The sequence below is a fragment of the Chiroxiphia lanceolata genome, chromosome 9 (genome assembly GCF_009829145.1).
Source record: "Chiroxiphia lanceolata isolate bChiLan1 chromosome 9, bChiLan1.pri, whole genome shotgun sequence".
Taxonomy (NCBI): Eukaryota; Metazoa; Chordata; class Aves; order Passeriformes; family Pipridae; genus Chiroxiphia; species Chiroxiphia lanceolata.
The window spans coordinates 35,021-50,098 of record NC_045645.1 but is presented as its reverse complement, the minus strand read 5'-3'; positions in this window follow the sequence as shown (position 1 = coordinate 50,098).

Below are 15,078 nucleotides of genomic sequence, written 5' to 3'. Positions count from 1 at the left end.
TGGCAGTGCCTCACAGTCATCATGGCCGGGCTTCGCGAACGAAGATTTGGGAAGGGCTCTACCCACGTTTGTTACAAACGCGCTGGTGGCTAAAAAGGCCAATACGAGACAGACACGTCCGATTGCAAAAGGCACAGCAGAAAGACTCCTTAGGTGGGAAATTCTGCAAGACACGATTCTTTCTGCGTTGTCTTGTCTTCTCGAGAGTGATCCTGCGTGCGTTCTCAAAGGAAGCAGCAGCGTTATAGATGCTGTGTTTCCAGACCTCCCGATTGGAGGCCAGAGCAGACCAGTTATGTTGGTCAATATGGCCAAGGCTGAGATGTTGTTTCAGGGAGTCCTTGTATCTTCTCTTCTGGGCTCCTCTCTTGCGGCAGCCAGTGGCAAGTTCACCATAGAGCAAGATCTTAGGGAGGTGATAGTCCTTCATCCTGGAGACGTGCCCCGCCCAATGCAACTGTGTTCTCAGCAACATGGCCTCAATACTTGTGACTGCTGCTTGTTCTAGAACAGACGTATTAGTCACATAATCTGACCCTCACAGTAAAGAGTGTCTTACTAACATCAAATCTAAATCTCTCCTCTTTTAGTTTAAACCCAACCCCCTTGTCTCTGCCTATCTACCTGTGTAAAACGTCACTCTCTATTATAAACTCCCTTCCTGTTTCCATAGCAGAGGTGCTCCAGTCCTCTGATCATCTTCGTGGCCTCCTCTGGACACACTCTAACAGGGCAACATCTTTCCTGTGCTGAGGACCCCAGAGCTGGATGCAGTGCTCCGGGTGGGCTCCCATGATGGCAGAGGAGAGAGGGACAATCAGCTCCCTCGACCTGAGCCATGGTGCTTTTGATACAGCCCACATAGGGTTGTCCTTCTGGGCCGTGAGCACACACTTTTGGCTCATGTCCAGCTTTTCATCCATGAGAACCCCCAAGTCCTTCTCCACAACTGTTCCCAATGGGTTATTCTCCCAGTTCTTTATCACAAATAGACGAGATCATAAAATAAAAAAACAATTCCTGACAGCAAAAAGGCTTAGAATGCAGTAGACGGAATGGCTATTATGACTGGAAAGACACCATCACAGAGGAATCGCAGGAATCAGGATATAAAATATTTATTTTTAATAGATTATAATTATGTACCCTTTCTTAAAGTCAGTTATCCACCCAAGTTGGCAAATTTTGATTTTTTTTTATTATTTTTTTTATTATTATTTTATGACTCACGTTATTTGCAGAGACTTTGGACCTTTATACTGTAGCTTTGCTGCAGGTGCACTCCTAGGAGAAAGCAGAGTTACCCAGAATATAATATGTTAGTGGTAATGGCAAGCAGGACAACAGACCTTGTTCATAGGAAGGATTAAGCTCCTCATGTTTAAAAGATAATACAAAGAGTGGGTGGTGCTGAATTCCCTTTGTCCATTTGATCTTAGCAGCTGTTCCTGAAGTTGGTGGTATTCAAAGGAGAACTCCCCAGGCACTCTGCTCTGCATCCTGGATTGGGTTTGGTTAATAGCCTTTTGAAAAAAGGCTGGCCAGGAAAAGAAAAGTCTTTGGGAGATGCATTCAGGCAAGAGTGTCAGAGGAAATTTTACCTTATGGAAAAATGTAGCCCAACACAATCCTTCATTGATAATACACCAGTTTGGTATAACATAGTCTTTGTAAACTACAGTGAGAAGTAAAACACACCTTTCTAACGTGGTTCATAACAGAGATTTTGGTGTTCATAAGTAGGATTTTGGTGTAGGGAAGGGGGGGTGTCATTGGAAGTTTAAGGTCCTAAGGGATACAGTAAAGGATAACATCAAATATTTCTGTGCTCTCTTGAGTAACATCATAAATATCCTGTAGTGGATGTCAGGTCTTTGACAGTAACCCAGATTTTAAGAGTAAAATTCCTTAAACAGTTTTTTCCTTCTTTACTTGGGTTTGCTTTAATCTAATTAACAGAATTATGAGGAGAATCCTTTCATTTTGCTTTATAATTCAGCAGTTTAAAAAAACTCAAACAACTGGTGTTATTTCATAGCTGTTCTACTCTGTCATATAGACAATTATCCTTAAAATTAATTTTAGTTCCATTTCTTTAATAAACATATTTTATAGAATAAACTATTATAGAAATTTTTAAGATGCATTTATCATTTTTTCTTTGTAATTCTTTGCTAAAAAGTAGGATTAAGAATTATAACAGGAAAAATATTCCAGAACCAGAGAAAACTAGTTGTTTTGTGAAATGAGATACACAAAATACCTCTAAAAACTTAAATTCAGGTTGGATTAAACTATAACATGAACAGTAGGGCAAACAGGGTCCTACAATCCAGAAAGAGGTGGACTGATTCACAGTTTGTTTGCATTTCAATTCAAACTCATCTTCTTAGGTACATTCAAAAATGCTGTTTGCTGGAGTGGTTTCTATAGCAGTGTCCTGCTTGATTACAAATCAGCAGGGCTGACGAACACTGGACATGCAGAAGCTCATTAAAATGTCTGATCCTGTTATGCAATAGGCCAGTGGCAGACTTGGTGTAAGAACTGTGTCTCGACAAAGCCCAGCTCACGGGCCTTTCATGTCTCTTTGTGGAGATGCATAAAAATAACCTCATAAGCCAGTCTGTGGGTTGTGCTGTGCACTACTAAGCGCTTTAAGGTTTGCTCTTGCTCTTCTAGCTCACACATTAGAAGCTCCAGTCATGTACTGATCTTAACAGATACCTCTGGAACCCATTGGAGGCTCCAAAGATGCAGAGACCTATAGTAGGATACAGGACTTTACATACTTAAGCCCACCTGTGCGATTCAGTCCCTCCTCTCCCCCAGTGTCCCACTACATGAGAGTCACTTGGCTTAGTATTTAAAAGACATTCAACTTTTGTCTGAAAGTTTCCTCTGCTCTTGCACTTGGACTGTGAGATTTCAGGCTAATCCCTGTTAGATTAAAAAAAGTAAAGAAAAAGATGCTTATCTCTCCCCAGGGGTTTGACCAAGGACACCAACAGTCACAAAAAAAGTCGTTGTGCTGAACCAGAGCCATGGAAAGCAAACTAAGCATCAGGGATACAAGGTGGTGCAACACAAAAAGGATGATGACTCAGTAGAAAAGAAACTACAGCCAAAACTTTTGAACAAGAGTGCCTCAGGGTGAGTGACAAGATGCCAACTAAATCACACGTTGTCATTGTTCCACTGCTCCTCCCCAAACTTGTCTACACAGTTATGCTTTTGCACAGGCCCCAGTTTTTATTGCACCCTCATCTGAGTCAGTTCAGCTCATTAATTCTATTTATTTTAATTTTTTTTTTTTTTGTTGAGCTAGTGTTCCGACAGCTTAGCAAGTGAATTGGTTCACGGAGGGTTCCACATAGGCTAGAGGCAGTATAAGACAACCCAGGAGAGGAGAGAGGGAAAAGAAAGAATAGGGAGAGGAATGGGACTCCCCAGTTCTAATGTCAATGAGGCATTAGATACTAATCCCTTTCAGGGACCTACACGTCTCTCTCTGCAACTTTATTTCTGGTGAAAGATGGGAGCATTTATTTACTTCATTTAACTATCTCCACACATGATAGGGGTACCATAGGCACTCAGATTTTCCTTCCATTCTGGGAAGCAGGCACCAGGTAAGCTTTCATTGGATTTACACCAAGGACATTTGGAGGATAAAACATCAGATGGCTACAAAGCCTCCAGCAACTCAGGTTCCCTTCTGAAATCATTGAGACTGTTAACGGTTCAAGAGACCTCTCATGAGGTAAGGAGCAACACAGGCAATGCCATTTAGTTCAGCTGTGTTGAAGAGTTTCACTGATGCAGGTACTTCATGACAAATTTTGATGTTAGTAGCAATAGCAACTCATGCCATGAAACAATTGTTCACGTGTCCTGTACTACACATACACCATCTTCAGAGAAGATGTGTGGTATTTTGCATATCTGTTTCAATCTCCACCTGAAAAAACTACACAAAAATTTGTTCAACATCTCACACTCATGAAATACCACTATAGGCAGGGCTAAATGTCACTGAATCTTATGCATCTAACTGCTCTCCTTCATTAGGACAGCTGCTGAGGTAGTTGTGTTAATGCCATTACCAAACACCAAGGCATTTAGAAGTGGTTGAAATTGTTGCAGTGTGTTTGTAAAGGAGGAAGAGCAAACAGTAGCACCAGAGAAATAAAGAGAAGCTCCCACAGCTCGTGAAAAGCAGGAAAATAGCATTTCAGAAGAAAGCAGTGAGTGAAGAGTGTTAATGTGGTGTCCATAGGAACAAGGTGTGGTTTCTCTGACCTCTTCCCCATCATGAAAACAAGACTTCTTTTATTGTCTGCAAATAAACAAACCTGTGTCATAGTTCAGCACCCCAAAATAAGCACAGAACCTCAAACTCTGGAGGCTAATCAGAGAAAAGGGAGCAGAAGTGGTGTTAATTTTAAACATGTGGGAACTCAGGCACCGAAGTATTAAGTGTATTTTCACAGAAATCCATTCCACAGCCGAGGGCTGTAATTTGTTTTCTTAGCTCAAATTTCAGTTAATTAGGACATTAAATTTCAATAGAAATATGCCCCTGACACTCTCAGCTGAGTTTACCCTTCATTTAGCAGTCCTATGGAGCAACACAGCCCTGGGAGCTACCAGGAGTGATGCTGCATGCAAATACAAATCTCCTTCCATGAGAAAATGTACTGTGTTATCATTTATTGACTGTAAAAAGAATTATACACGTGTCAGAAGAGAAGAATTAAAGCTTTCACCCAGTGCTACTATCAACCATACGGCAAAATATTTCAGAAAATAAAATGTCTAGAATCATATTTTACCCCAGCACAGTCCTTTCAGTCTGATGCACTCACAAAACAACAGTAAGTGTTGGAAAAGCAACACAACATAATCATTTCAGTCCTATCTCTCTTTAGCTGGTCTCTGACTAGCTTGCAGAGCCATCAAACTACAATCTTCCTCACAGAATACAGCTGATGCTCTTGTTTTTAAGCATTCTCATCTGCAAGTAGTTTCAAACAATGCCTCTCCCAAGAGAGGTGCTTCATGTCACGCCGCTGGAGTACAGTCTGAGACAGGGTGAGTTAAAGACCCTTAAATCAAAATCCTTTCTTTCAGGATGAGCTCAGCAAAGCGTTAAGAAACAATTGTACGTGTGATTCTGTATCACACTTGAGTTTGGCAAGTGTTGATACACTAGTGCCTATGTTTAACTTAAACTTCATGTGCACAAGTGCCGTCACCTCTTAGGAGAAAAAAAAAAGTGAATTTCAAGACAGATTACTGGCTGAAAGGAAACTAACTATTTAGAAAAAATGCAATATTCAAGCTAATATCTTAAAAGTAAAACCAGATACTTCTGGTTTAAAATAAATGTTAAGGACAATAATATGAAAGTGAGCAGTATCTCTCAGCTCTGTCCAGACATGCTGTCTCAGCAGATAGCTGGCCTGCCTCTTGCACTCTGTGCCTGCAACAGAAATGCAAAGGCAAAGCCAAAAAAGAAGAAAATATTTTTAAATCTAAATGTTTAAAGATAATAAGAAAATCTTGGTAATGTGGGTTCTTTTCTCCTTGGTTCTTAATCTGAAACCTGCACAAAGAAACTTTTCATTCACTGGCACCCACAGTTTAAACACAACAAATACAGCTAGTACAGTAGCTCTCTGTCCAGAACTGGGAAGAGAACAATTCTTACCGGTCTCTAGGATAATATTTTAAGAAAGGTTTTCTGTTATTTGAAGAAATAAAGTGAGCTGCTTTAAAAACAGACTGAGGCCAACAAATGGATCTTTAAAAATGTCCTTAAGTGAAGTAATTTTTGTAAAATTGTTGTCAGAGTTGCATTCAGCAAACACCTGAACATTCCACTCCCTACGCTTTGGTTATTTCTTTGAATATCTGCAGAAAAAACATCTTATGTTGGATGCTGGGGTCACGGTAACAACTGTGTTATGCACCTCTTCAGTCATTGTCCAGGCTGTGACACGTGCTTTAGGACTCTTGGATTATTATTATTATTATTATTATTATTATTATTATTATTATTATTATATGGTCCCTTTTAAAGGAAAATTGGTATTCTACATTGTACGATTGGAATTTCAAAAAGTTAGAGTGCCCTTTCGAAATGAAGCCAAAGACATCTTTTTAAATAGCTGGGGTGGAGCATAAAGGGAACACATTTAAAAAAAAAATAAGGCACTCTTTCAAATAAATATTATCATGAAATATAGCAGAAAAGGTTTGTCATATTGAAATCACTTCAACTGCTGAAAATTGCAGAAGAAAAAATACAAGTAATGGTGATTTGTTTTAGGTTCCATCATAAATTATGCTGTTATTTCTGTCTCCACATCCACATAGCTGACAGTTACCTTTCCCTGGTGACTGAAGTACGCTTCCTGGATCTTGAAAGGCAGTTGCAAGATGGGGTAAGGGATCCCTCAGCTAGAATAAAGCCATCTTGATTTTAATTTCAAACATCCAGTATTTTGTGTGTGTGTGAAATTGCCAATAGAAGGAATATGTCAGGGGTTCAAAAGGAAAAAAACTCCTATATTTCCCTCTTATACTCTCTGTAGGAAGGGGAAAAACTTCTGTTTAGTGGTACAGTGAGGTGCCAGCATGTAACACAATTCCCTGATTTAATGCCAAGTTTTAGAGCAGAGGATTTAAGACATTACTACCTGCAATTGTTTTCTTCCCCTCTTGCTGGAGGTGACTGCCTCTGGAATATCAAGTAGAGCAGCTAAGAGGGGAACGTCTATTCCTTCATGACAGACTTGTCTCCTGGAAAGGAAAAAAAACACAGTATGGCTGCACAGCACAGAGAGCGAGGGATGAACAGTGTTGGTGTGTGGAGAGCTTGCAAGGGAAAACATCTGAGGAAAAGCTGGAAGCAGAGGGGCTCCCAGGTGGCATTGTTGCTCACACTTTCTATTACTAGAGCAGGGCTCAGTGCCATCTCCAAGTGGGAATTTAATCATGGAAAGGATCAGCGTGAGATAGTACACAGATCTGGTGTCTAAGGATGCAAATGTGCGGAGGTTTTGGGGCAGTGCTACACCCTGTGTTCCTCTCAGGGGTAAAATGAAAGCCCTTTCAGAGGGGGGGGAAGGCTGCAGGGCAATCATGGGAACACCTCAGCACTGCACCATGTCCTGAGAGTCCCAAGGTTTCCCTGTGGGCTTCAAGAGATCACAAATCTTGAGGTGCTGCACACAGACCTGAGGATGGTAAGAAATACAGCAATCCGTGTCCCGTGATTCTGCAGACAGAGGCAGAATTGGTCTGGTTTCAAATATATATATACTGTTTAAAATGTTAAAAACAGTAAAGAGATTTTATAAGGAAGATAGCACAACCCACATGTGGAGAAAATTTTGCAATTTCTTAACACTTTTTTCTTCTAATCTTAATGTGTCCAACATTCAACTCTGAGCTTATCACTGATAGAGACTCTGAGCTCTCCTGCAGCCTCTGCCAGCTGGGGACCACAGTACCATGACCACCTCCCCAGTTCAGGTCTCTGAAGTTTTGGGGGCTAATGTCAGGTCATTCATCTCTTCCTCTTTTCCTGAAGAATGCCTAAATAGTCTGCATGACGAGAATGGGGATTTGAAATTGCTTTCCTTGAGTCAAAACATGGGGGTAGCCTGCAAGGGCTTTCAAAGGGAGAGACTGTTGCTGCGATTCCTGCTGGGAAGAGACAGGGCGTAAAGTCAAATGTCTAAACGCAGTAAAAGCCATTAATAATTACAAATCTAACCGCTTATTTTCTGTGGAAAATTGCGTATAGCAGTGGTATTTAAACTCTCCTCTTTGAGGCAGTAGGTCGGTCAGAAGATGACAACTTTAGTTCAGTGGAACGATAGTGACATCCAGCGGTCAGTCAGCAAATTCAAAGCACTGCTTTTCCAGGGTTTCACTGGGATACTGCGGTCTGCTTGTACATCTCATAGTCTGCCTGCAATTGCTTTTTTTTTTTTTTAATTGAATGTGGTAGACAATATTTCTTCTTGAAACAGGGGTGTATTTGCACTGCCATAGAAAGAGTAGAATATATTTTTTGAAGTCCAGTAGTTAAAATGTTAATTCTCCAAGGCCCAACTTCCAGTTGGCAAGTAACTGTAGGGAGGGCATAGTCAGCCTTGGTGTGGACACATTTGATCTAAAGGCCCTCTTCTTATGAGGAACAAGGTCAAACAAACAGTAATACATCATTGCAGCTATCTTCTGTGTTTCGTTCCTCTGACTGTCTAGAGGAAGATCTCTGTGCAGCTTTATTAAATCACCAGAAGTAATACTTTGGTTGCCATAAATCCTTGGAAACTGATTTTTGCTCTGTCACTGAAGTCAGTTGCATCATGTCTCCTTACTAGCCACCATCTATATTAGGAAAATATCATTGTGTTGTGTAGCTTTATACCAGACTAAAAGCAAGTTTTAAGAGAATATAATTTGCCATATTTGTTTTTAGAGTCTCATCTTTAAATTGTGGATGGAGAGCTTCCATTCAAACCAGGCTAATCATCTTAATGCCCACCGCCTCTACTCCTGCACTGGAAAGAAAGGGAGTGTTCACTCAGTAGAACTCTGAGTAGTTCACTTACATCCACCTTCTGTTGCCGCCTTGAGATTTCAGCCAAACCGATGAACCTAACCCAGACACAGTAATGACAAATTTTTTGCTGCAATCTCAGTTCTGCAGGAAACACAATACTGTAATTGAAATCCTGTGATATCTGGGGAAAAAATTGCAATAAAATTACACTAAAATCTTGTAACAAGAAAAATATTTTTTCCTCTCAGATATACTCCTGACAACTTAAAAGGGCACTTGGGTTTGAGTTGTGAATCTTCACAGTCATAACATATTTGCACATCAGCCAAGAGGAAAACAAAATACTTATAATCCTGGATTGAGATCTCTGCAGTGTAGATATCGATATACCATCCATGATTCTCACACGTAATTGTGAATGCTCTGAATAGTATATCTTTCTGATTTCCACCTTAAAAGCTAAATTCAGTTTTTACTTTCAATGAAAGTAACAGCATAAAATATGGATTAAAGCTTTCCATCTGCCTGTGTTGATAGCATTCATGTCTGGCCTAAATAGAAGTCAAATGTAAGTTCTGTAGTGTTTAGCCCATTTCAGGTTTATACACTATCTTAACAACATTTGTGGTACTTATCAAATACCAAAATACAAGTAATTATAATCAGGTGTTGTGACATCTGACAGAGAGAAACTAAATGAACTTCTCTAATTAGTTTGCTATTCTATAATTTAATTATATGGCTGTCTAGTGACGATAACAAAAATTAAAATAAAAATAAAAAATAAAATTAAAAATTTTTAAAAGTAAAATAAAAATAAATTAATAGAAAATAAAAATAAAATAAAATCTAAATAAAATAAAACCCGCCAATCCGGGCCCGAGGCAGCGTCTGGCCCGCCAATCCCGGCCCGCCTTCCTCGGCGCCGTCCAATCACAGCCCGCCTTTTCAATCCGGCAGCGGTCCCGCAAGCTCTGCCCGCTCAGCCGCGGCGCGGCCCCTCCGCGCGGCCCCGTCCCCCCGTTCCCCTCAGGTGCCGCTGGGACCACGGAAGGGCGGTGGGAGCTCCGCAATCACGTCCCGTCCGGGAGCTCTCCCAGGAGAAGGGCAGGGAGGCGGGGAGCGGGCGGGAGGGGCTCCGGGAGCGGGGCTAGCGGGGTTCTCGGGAAGCGGCGGGCGGGGATTGGCGGGGCTGGAACGGGGGGGCGGGGCTGTGCGGGCCGCGGGCTATAAATGGCGGGGAGGGGGCGCGGGGGGGGGGGGGGGGCAGTTCGGCGGCGGAGGTGGAAGCGGCGCTGGAGCGGCGGGAGCCGGGGCGAGATCGGCGGTGAGCTGGGGCGGGGCTCCCGCGGCTGCCGCTCCAGGCACGTAGCCTGGCTCGGGCACAGGGGCCGCTCTCTCCGGGAGGTTCTGGCTCCCGCCGGGCAGGTCCGATCCCGGCCCGCCACTCCCAGCCCGCTTTTCTCCGCTCCGTCCAATCGTAGCCCGCCCTTTCAATGGGGCCGCGGTCCCGTAAGCTGTGCCCGCTCAGCCGCGCCGCGGCGCGCCCCCCTTCCCCACGTTCCCCTCAGGCGCTGTAGGTGCCGGCGCCTTTGCTTCCGCAGCCGCGCCTGCGCTGCCGCAGCCCCCGACAGGCCCTGTTGGGACCAGGGAGGGCGGGTGCCACAGCTCCGCGCTCACGTCCCGTCTGGGAGTTCTTCCGGGAGGCGGGGAGGGGGCGGGAGCGGCGGCGGCCCTTTCAATGGGGCCGCGGTCGAGCAAGCTGTGCCCGCTCAGCCGCGGCGCGGAGCCGCCCCCCTCTCCACCTCGCCCCCCCGCGTTCCCCTCAGGCGCCGGTCTCGGCGCCTTTGCTTCGGGATCCGCCGGAGCCGCGCCTGCGCTGCCGCGGTACCCGCAGGCGCTGTTGAAAGGGCGGGTGGGAGGCCCGCGGTCCCGTCCCGTCCCGGAGTTCTCCCGGCAGAAGGGGAGGGAGGCGGGGAGCGGGCGGAAGCGGAGCAGCCCCTGGGAGCGGGGCGTGAGGGGACAGCGGGATTCTTGGGGACGGGCAGGGCGGGAAGGGGCAGGCGGGGATTGGCGGGGCCGGACGGTGCCGGACGCTGGGATTGGCTGGGCTGGCACGAGGGGGGCGGGGCTGTGCGGGCCGCGGGCTATAAATGGCGGGGAGGGGGCGCGGGGGGGGCAGTTCGGCGGCGGGGCTGGGGGCGGCGCTGGAGCGGCGGGAGCCGGCCCGGGATCGGCGCGGCCGCCGGGCCGAGGAGCGGCGGTGAGCCAGGCTGGGACCCTCGCGGCTGCCGCTCCAGGGAGCGGTGGGGAGCCATGGGGCAGCACCCCCTCGGCTGCCGATCCCAGGGGGAGCCGGGGTCGGTCCCCCACAGCTGCCGAGGCAGGGCGTTGGGCAGGCGGTGTCCCGGGCAGCTGTGCCGGCCAGCTTTGGTCAGTGCTCAGGGGGGGAGCAGCCCATGCTCAGGGGTGCTCCCCCGAACCAGAAGGACTAGGATGCAGCCTCTCAGTGGGGCTGGTATTGAAAGTATTGTTACAAAGAAAAGTAATAAAAGATGTTTCATTCTATTATAATTTTATTTTACTTTTATTTTCATCTTTGACTACTTGATTGTTTATTCTATTGTTTTGTTGCTGTTCCCGTTGGGAACAGAGATATTTAAGTGAACGAAAAAGACTGATTTGTGACCTTGTCAACAGCCCCGGGCTGCAGAGATACTCAGGAGCAGATTTAGGCAGAGGCAGCAGAAAGCTGAGGAGGAGGCAGCAGAAAGCTGAGGAGGAGGCAGCAGAAAGCTGAGGAGGAGGCAGCAGAAAGCTGAGGAGGAGGCAGCAGAAAGCTGAGGCAGAGGCAGCAGAAAGCTGAGAACCTGGAGCTCGGGCAGCAGAGCTGGTGGAGACATAAAGACGGTAGGACTGTGGGCAGAACAAGAGTGGGACTGGATTAGGGAGCATGGACCTGGCATAATTACTGCAGGGATGGAGCTGGGATAAAAATAGTCAGACCTGGCCTGGAATGTGGGCTTGAGAGCTGGGGTGGAAAACTCAGACCTTTAACAAAAGAAAGCTGCTAGGATTGGAACGTACAGCAGCTTTACCGGGAGCTGACAGCAGAGCTGTCAGAGAAATAAAGGTTGTGGGTCTGGGTATGGGATAGGGAGAGTGGTGCTCGGGAAGGGACTGCGGAGCAGGGATAGGGACTGTGGCACTGTAGCAGAAATCACTGTAGGATTGAGACAGGGACTGGCATCGTCGCTGAAATCCCTTTGTGGCTGTGGAACTGGGATTATAAATGGGAATGTGGACTGAGAGGCTGGGGCTGAAATGAGCATAGTGTTAGGATTGCATGTCTGGAGCTGGGAGGGTGTCTGGAGCTCAGATAGGGCCTGTCACTGAGAGGCTGGGGTAGGGATGGCTTCTGGGCTTGGAACTGTAACACTTGGGCAGTAATGACAGCAATCAGTGTGAGATAGGGCTGTGGCACCGTCGCTGAAATCCCTGAGTGGCTGTGGAGTTTCGATTATAATTGGGAATGTGGACTGAGAGGTTGGGGCTGGAATCAGCATAGTGGTAGGATTGCATCTGTGGAGCTGGGAGGGTGTCTGGAGCTCAGATAGGGCCTGTGGCACCGTCGCTGAAATCCCTGAGTGGCTGTGGAAAAGGGATTAATGGGCGGGAATGTGGATTGGGTGGGTAGAGCTGAAATCACTGAGGGGCTGGGGTAGGGAGAGGGTTTGGGCTTGGGACAGTAACACTTGGGCAGTAAGGACAGCAATCCCTGTGAGATAGGGCCTCTGGTACCGTCGCTGAAGTGGCTGTGTGTCTGCTATAGGGATTGATGGGCGGGAACATGGAGTGGGGGGGAAGAGCTGAAATGAGTCTAGGGCAGGGATCTGGACTTTGGAGTTGGGATGGGGTTTGTGGGGTTGGAGGAGCACCTGGGGGACTGGGATTGGGAGTGTGAGGCTGGAGCTGGAAAGTCACAGAGCTGGAGGCAAGATGAAGATCCTGCAACGAGAACCTGGAGCAGCTTCCCGTGGCGGCGATGGCAAGATTTGGAGCTACTGCTGAGAGAGCAGAGCTGGCGGTGCAATAAAGCTTGTGGGTCTCGAGCTGAAATCACTGAGGGGCTGGGGTAGGGAGAGGGTTTGGGCTTGGGACAGTAACGCTTGGGCAGTAAGGACAGCAATCCCTGTGAGATAGGGCTGTGGCACCGTCGTTGAAATCCCTGTGTGGCAGTGGAGTTTGGATTATAATTGGGAATGTGGACTGAGAGGTTGAAGCTGAAATGAGCATAGTGGTAGGATTGCATCTGTGGAGCTGGGAGGGTGTCTGGAGCTCAGATAGGGCCTGTGGCACCGTTGCGGAAATCCCTGAGTGGCTGTGGGAAAGGGATTAAAGGGCGGGAATGTGGATTGGGTGGGTGGAGCTGAAATCACTGAGGGGCTGGGGTAGGGAGAGGGTTTGGGCTTGGGACAGTAACACTTGGGCAGTAAGGACAGCAATCCCTGTGAGATAGGGCCTCTGGTACCGTCGCTGAAGTGGCTGTGTGTCTGCTATAGGGATTGATGGGCGGGAACATGGAGTGGGGGGGAAGAGCTGAAATGAGTCTAGGGCAGGGATCTGGACTTTGGAGTTGGGATGGGGTTTGTGGGGTTGGAGGAGCACCTGGGGGACTGGGATTGGGAGTGTGAGGCTGGAGCTGGAAAGTCACAGAGCTGGAGGCAAGATGAAGATCGTGCAGCGAGAACCTGGAGCAGCTTCCCGTGGCGGCGATGGCAAGATTTGGAGCTACTGCTGAGAGAGCAGAGCTGGCGGTGCAATAAAGCTTGTGGGTCTCGAGCTGAAATCACTGAGGGGCTGGGGTAGGGAGAGGGTTTGGGCTTGGGACAGTAACGCTTGGGCAGTAAGGACAGCAATCCCTGTGAGATAGGGCCTCTGGTACCGTCGCTGAAGTGGCTGTGTGTCTGCTATAGGGATTGATGGGCGGGAACATGGAGTGGGGGGGAAGAGCTGAAATGAGTCTAGGGCAGGGATCTGGACTTTGGAGTTGGGATGGGGTTTGTGGGGTTGGAGGAGCACCTGGGGGACTGGGATTGGGAGTGTGAGGCTGGAGCTGGAAAGTCACAGAGCTGGAGGCAAGATGAAGATCGTGCAGCGAGAACCTGGAGCAGCTTCCCGTGGCGGCGATGGCAAGATTTGGAGCTACTGCTGAGAGAGCAGAGCTGGCGGTGCAATAAAGCTTGTGGGTCTCGAGCTGAAATCACTGAGGGGCTGGGGTAGGGAGAGGGTTTGGGCTTGGGACAGTAACGCTTGGGCAGTAAGGACAGCAATCCCTGTGAGATAGGGCTGTGGCACCGTCGTTGAAATCCCTGTGTGGCAGTGGAGTTTGGATTATAATTGGGAATGTGGACTGAGAGGTTGAAGCTGAAATGAGCATAGTGGTAGGATTGCATCTGTGGAGCTGGGAGGGTGTCTGGAGCTCAGATAGGGCCTGTGGCACCGTTGCGGAAATCCCTGAGTGGCTGTGGGAAAGGGATTAAAGGGCGGGAATGTGGATTGGGTGGGTGGAGCTGAAATCACTGAGGGGCTGGGGTAGGGAGAGGGTTTGGGCTTGGGACAGTAACACTTGGGCAGTAAGGACAGCAATCCCTGTGAGATAGGGCCTCTGGTACCGTCGCTGAAGTGGCTGTGTGTCTGCTATAGGGATTGATGGGCGGGAACATGGAGTGGGGGGGAAGAGCTGAAATGAGTCTAGGGCAGGGATCTGGACTTTGGAGTTGGGATGGGGTTTGTGGGGTTGGAGGAGCACCTGGGGGACTGGGATTGGGAGTGTGAGGCTGGAGCTGGAAAGTCACAGAGCTGGAGGCAAGATGAAGATCGTGCAGCGAGAACCTGGAGCAGCTTCCCGTGGCGGCGATGGCAAGATTTGGAGCTACTGCTGAGAGAGCAGAGCTGGTGGTGCAATAAAGCTTGTGGGTCTCGAGCTGAAATCACTGAGGGGCTGGGGTAGGGAGAGGGTTTGGGCTTGGGACAGTAACGCTTGGGCAGTAAGGACAGCAATCCCTGTGAGATAGGGCTGTGGCACCGTCGTTGAAATCCCTGTGTGGCAGTGGAGTTTGGATTATAATTGGGAATGTGGACTGAGAGGTTGAAGCTGAAATGAGCATAGTGGTAGGATTGCATCTGTGGAGCTGGGAGGGTGTCTGGAGCTCAGATAGGGCCTGTGGCACCGTTGCGGAAATCCCTGAGTGGCTGTGGGAAAGGGATTAAAGGGCGGGAATGTGGATTGGGTGGGTGGAGCTGAAATCACTGAGGGGCTGGGGTAGGGAGAGGGTTTGAGCTTGGGACAGTAACACTTGGGCAGTAAGGACAGCAATCCCTGTGAGATAGGGCCTCTGGTACCGTCGCTGAAGTGGCTGTGTGTCTGCTATAGGGATTGATGGGCGGGAACATGGAGTGGGGGGGAAGAGCTGAAATGAGTCTAGGGCAGGGAT